The sequence below is a fragment of the Oratosquilla oratoria genome, chromosome 28, assembly GCF_046742065.1.
Source record: "Oratosquilla oratoria isolate Oo_2021 chromosome 28, ASM4674206v1, whole genome shotgun sequence".
In the NCBI taxonomy this organism is placed as follows: Eukaryota; Metazoa; Arthropoda; class Malacostraca; order Stomatopoda; family Squillidae; genus Oratosquilla; species Oratosquilla oratoria.
Genome location: NC_134804.1, coordinates 901,501 through 907,500, shown reverse-complemented (window position 1 = coordinate 907,500; position 6,000 = coordinate 901,501).

The window sequence follows — 6,000 nt, the reverse complement described above, 5'->3', positions numbered from 1 at the left end:
CATATTATTCATCAAGTCACGTCTACATCAATTTGTTATGAGAATCAACAACACACAAAGTTGGTACAGCATGATAATTATTATATTGAACCTGAACTACTTCTTTGCCTAAAACCTTTATGTTTCTATTATCATAAGCAGTACAGTATATGTTTTATGACATGGTTATTTTTTTTTCAAATTCAACTTTTATTTACTCGTCCTTTGGACAAAGTAGTACCACTGTACGTCCACTTCAAACGGTAGCCCCGTATCCAATTTGAAATAACTTCTTTATGACGAAGAGCACCAACATGTTCTTTCACAGTTAATAATTTCTTATCATTAACTTCCTCACCATCATTCAGAAACTTAATGTTTCCTTAATCTTGCCTTTACTAAATGAAGGTTTTTACTCTATTTCCTTTCCATTAAAACTAGGAGAAACTGGTTTTTCAACTTTACACACTCTCTGTAACTTACCCCTTCTGTGGAACAAATTAGGTCTAAGGTTGTTAAGCCTATACAACTATCATGCGAATACCCACAATGTCTACAAAATCTATTCACCAATACCCTGGATTATTAGACGTGTACCACTTGGAATCATGTAATGCGTAGTTAATTCGCGGGCTGTGGTGTCCACATAAATTAACATTTGGCAACTTTTATTGTTTTTTTTTATGATTTAGTTAATTTTGTGTCAAAAGGACTCCATGAAGCATATTTTTGTACCACAGCACCTATATGCACAAGTAAAACAAGTTTGTATATATATTTTTTCTATTGTGATTCAATTTGGATACAAGTCGACCTAAATTGTCATAAAATATTATGTCTAGTAATCCAGGGATTCAGACTGTGATGTTGTGGTCTCACAAACATAAGCTTTTTCCAAATTGTGATTTTCCAAAAAACTTTAACCAAGGTCATGTTCCTATTATTTTCCTTGAATATATATCAAAGGCTACTAATTTCGAAAAAATACGCTTCATTTTCTATTGGCATAAGCAATTGATATCTCGCTCTGGAATCAAACTGTGATTCAAGTGCACAATCAGTGACTAGATTTTAGCTATGCATGTAATTCATACACCGACTCTTCCTTCCTCTTTTTTCTTTGTTGGAATACCAAAAGGCTTCTATGATAGAAAAGTTTGACTACATAGTGTGCTCTCAACAAAGAAACAATAACATCATATGAATTGAAACCTGGTGAATCTTGCGCACACCGATTATCTAACACATCAAAAACTTATCCCAATGACACTTAAAGAATATTTTTCTTTTTTAACTTCTTTGATAGTAGATAAGCTACCAATATTAGCCTTTAATAGATTAATACATAGATCCAAAGTAAAATATGGCGGATCAAATGGGTCCCGAAATACCTGGACAGTGGAAGGAGGAGGGGGTGGCCGAGGGGCATGATAATTCTCATACACTGGGAAATTGGTGAAGAGGGATAGCTGCAGTTGGGAGCCAAAGTCCAGGAAATCTGGGACCCCAGCCGGGACCACGCACATTCCCTTCAAGCCGAGCGTGTAATTTCGAAGGACCAGAGAAATGTTTCTCAAAAAGGGGATCAAACTCATGTAAATCTCAGACTTAAACTAATTAAACAGAACTCAATACTCTGATTTTATTATGATTTAAGATGTCTCCACAATCAGTGGCATGCAATTGATATTCAACAAGTTTTATCTTCAATAAATGTATACTATAGCATGAATGTATTTCACAATGATTCACTTATCAACTAGCTCGGTGAGATACATACGTATGTGGTTGGAGACTTCCTACGCGCTCTAAGACCTTGCTAACACGATAAGATAATACCTCTGATTATTCCTTCGGCCTCTCCTGTAACAGTGCACTGACTGGTGATGTCTTTAAATGAGTGGATGCCATCAGTTGAACAGGATGTTCTCGATATTCGTGGATCCATGCGTCTCATTGGGGCGGCGGGAACAAAGCCTGTCCTCCGTCGATAGCACCGAACACATGTGGGGGGAGGGGAATCGAGTCCAAGGATTTAATTTCTCCGATTTCGTCGATTTCTCCGCCTACGGATCCTGTTTTAGAAGTCGATTTTCCTGGGCACGTAAGTTCCACGTATTGAATCCCTAGGGTGGGGTTGGCAATGAACCCTGACTAAACTTGTAGATTCTGGTTTCAGGGCACGTCACGAAGCATATTTTCTTGTTTCTGTAAATTTCCGGGACACTATAAAAACGAGTCACTGTAACGTCATTGGCGATGGCCAACGACGAGAATAATGTGTTCATGTTCGTGTTCACTGTTGCGGATGCAAGGTCCTCAGAGGCCGCGCTCTATGGGAGAGTGTGTCGTGCCTACAGCCTAATATCAGTGGCATCAAACATGAGGCACTGTACGCTGCGACGCAACGTCTGGGCAGATGTTAAGGCAATTCCAATAGTCTTGTGAGGTAGTTACTAAGTTACTAGTTACGAGAAAGGGACACATGATCCTAACTAGCCTAATTAAAACTAGCCTAGACGAGAAGTGGCAAGCGCGCAGGTTGGGGGAGGGGTATGAAACACAGCGGACCCTCCAACCAAAACAATGAGAAATAAGATCAAATGGTAATACATAGGTAAAATGTATCAATCATAATCACAAAGTACAAGGATACAAAAATGTAATATGGAGAATTAGTTAAACTAATTGAGAAGTTGAGACATTTCAATCTTAACATTATAAATGCCTGTGATGACTTGGATCATGAGCCTACGAAGCTATCTTGGAAGACGCGGGGGGAGATATTCTTGAGTAAATGGGAGACTTTTAACTCGATAAGACACTGCGACCAATTAGCGCTAAACTCTCACAACAGTTGCTGGGGAGAAGAGTGAGCAATAATACCAAGAAGTATTAGCCGAAGGGGCTGGAAAGAGACGGAAGAAAATGGGAAACACTATGCAGTGTGTCACAACGCCAAAGTTGTGACAAAATAGATAAATTTTCGATTGTTTTACCGTCATGTCTAACAATACAAAGAACGTACCATAATGTCGATGAGGCTATGTTCCAAAACGAACATTTAAATCAAACCTCGAATCTGCATCAAGTCCAGATGGTTAAGTCATAAACCACACTATGTATCTACAACAACAATGAATCTTCACTGTTTTTTTTTAATCTTCAGGATCGATACATAGCTGGCATGCTTCATGGCGTCCTCCCGAAAACCACATGCACTCTTTAATTACCGTAATCCAGTCACTTAAAACACTGTTATATAGCCTTTTTCACTATACCAGGACTTCGTCTATTTTTCTTCGTTTAATCTCGTCGCCACTCTAATATGTTTGGGGTGGATGAAAAGTGATACACACTAGCTGTCTGAAGCATAGGGCTTACTTTAACCTTTCTGTCTGGAGGTGACTACAAAACAAAATATGACTTCAGACGATCATGACAATAGGATTCATCCCGTCGCAGTGTGGTTGCAAAACACTACACATACCACTCAGTATTTCCTATTCTTCCTGCCCTATATCCCTGGCTTTCCTCTTCCTTTCTCACTTTCTTCACTACAATTGTCGGATTTTCCATTTTCATAGTCATCGTCATGAAGGTCAACTTCGGCATGTTCAGTAATTTTCTGGTCATCTTTTGACATTTGGCGTCGTATTATGGGATCAAACATATGTGGATGGATGGATAATGAACGACCTCCACTGTCGAACTCCTTTTCTTCTTCTGCTATATTTTTTAATAGAAACCGCGAGTGTATATGCAATAATCACTTCTGGCGCGATACATTGTTGACTCCTATGATGTCCTCCCGATATATGACAAATGGTTACGCGTTTCGGGAATCTTGGGAAATCTTTAGAAATTCTCTCTTTAAAAGTATGTGTTACACTAGTCAATTGAATGCTTGCAGTCCAACTTCTGCATTCATTTATCCTGTAATAAGTGGTTACACGTGAGTCCAACCTTACCGTTTAGAGAAACTCCCCACCAATCACATAAAAGAAGATACAGCAAGCCCCACCCTCTATCCAGAATAAGGAATTCTTATTGGCAAAGCCAATGCCCATGCCAGTTTCTCAAAAAAATCATCCCAAATAACTTTGAACGACTCGCAATCTCTCTAAAAATGTATATTTGACGATATTTGCATCTCTTACACAAACACACACACATACACGACTTGTGGCGCAGTAGTAGAGTTCCTGCCTGCCACTACGGCGGTCCGGGTTCGTATTCCGCCCAGGGCTGAAATGATTTCAGTATCGCTGCGCTGTGGGCTGTTACTCCAACTCTCGTGGGCGGGGAGTTGTGTGTATGTGGTTGTAAGGGCCCATCATTACCCATAGATCGGTCATATGTGAGCTCTGAGATATCTTCCGTGAGGGAAATAGCTGTCAATCACGAGTCCAACACGTGGTCCAAGATCATGGTGAATCACACACACCCATAGATTACCGAATACTATGCAGAAGACGTTTGTCATCTGTAATAATTTTTCTCTTTATAGTATAAGTAGCAAGTATTCCTTATATAGTACATGCAGTACTTAATACCTATATAGTAATTGTTTTATGTATGTAGTCTGCGTAGACATAATGTAATTGTTCTACGTGATAGTTTACGGGTGTCGTTAGACCTACGCAGTTCCTATATACACACTCCGTCTTGCGCTGGTGCCATATATGTATTCCATAGGCATATATGTTTCTCATGTGTTATATTTCTTTCATGATATATATATATATATATATATACATATATATACATATATATATATATATATATAGATATATATATATATATATATATATATATACAGAGGTGGGCGCGCGAACCTTAATTTGGGTTCCGAATCCGAACCCGAATCTTCGCCGGTTTTGGGTTCCAAACCTCCGAATAGCGAACCCGATTTTCAAAATTTCGGTGCGAACATTTATTCCGAACATTTGTCCGCGAACCTCCGAATCTTTAAAAAATAGCAAAGCGAACCTTAATTCCGATACCTTCCGAACATTTCCAAACCTAAATTTTACTCATTCCGAATCTCCGAATCTAAATTTAAAGCTTTCCGATTAATTTTTTTTTAAAGATATCTACATTATTTCTAAACAAATCATTACTAGAAAAACAAATTATTAATACAAGACAGTAAAAAGTAAAAACAAAAGTTCACAATACAAAACAGTAAAAACATTTAAAACAAAAATTCACAACACTTCAGTCTTCACTCTTCACAGATTCACTCTAACTTGTCGGCCCTCTCTCTCCCTCTTAACCAACTTCAAGTTTCCCTTCATGAAGGTCAGGTTCTCAAAGTTCAGATTGGTCAGAGAGGCTCGCTTTGGCCTCAAAATGTCCGAGCCGAAGCTGAAGAGTCGTTCAGCTGAGGCAGACGAGGGCAGGGGAGTGTTATACTTGATGAAACAGTTCACCCAGTGCTGCCTGTGCTCCTTGGGGAAGTTTGCCGGGGAGATCTTCATGATGCTTGTGCCGAGAATGGCGCCCCAAGTGTCTACTTCCTTGCCGACCTCCTCCTCCAGGTTGGCCACCACCACAGGCTCCTCCTCGTCCTCAAGAAGGAAGTAGAGAGAAGCGATAAAGTAAAACACAGTGCTAATGGTCAAAGGCGTCTCTAGTTGTTACAGAAACATAGGCGTCACCACATCTGTATGCCGCGGAAAAGTTAAAAACCAATGTTTGGTCGTCTTCGTTTTTTCGAATTTTTCCCGGGATACGGAGGTTCGGATTCGCGAGAAAAAAAAAGACGTTCCGAACCCGGAAGTCCGAATCTTTTTTGACGTCGGTCCGAATCCGAACCTCCGAACCCAAATCCGGGATTTTGCCGGTCCGAACAAATCCGCGGATAAAGGTTCGCGAATATTTGTTCGGAACGCCCACCTCTGTATATATATGTGTGAATAAATCTCAAAAACACGTAATTCACAAAATTAGTAATAAAACCATTTGGAAAATAAAATGAAAGATGACCGAATGTTTTCGTCTATTTAAGACATTTTC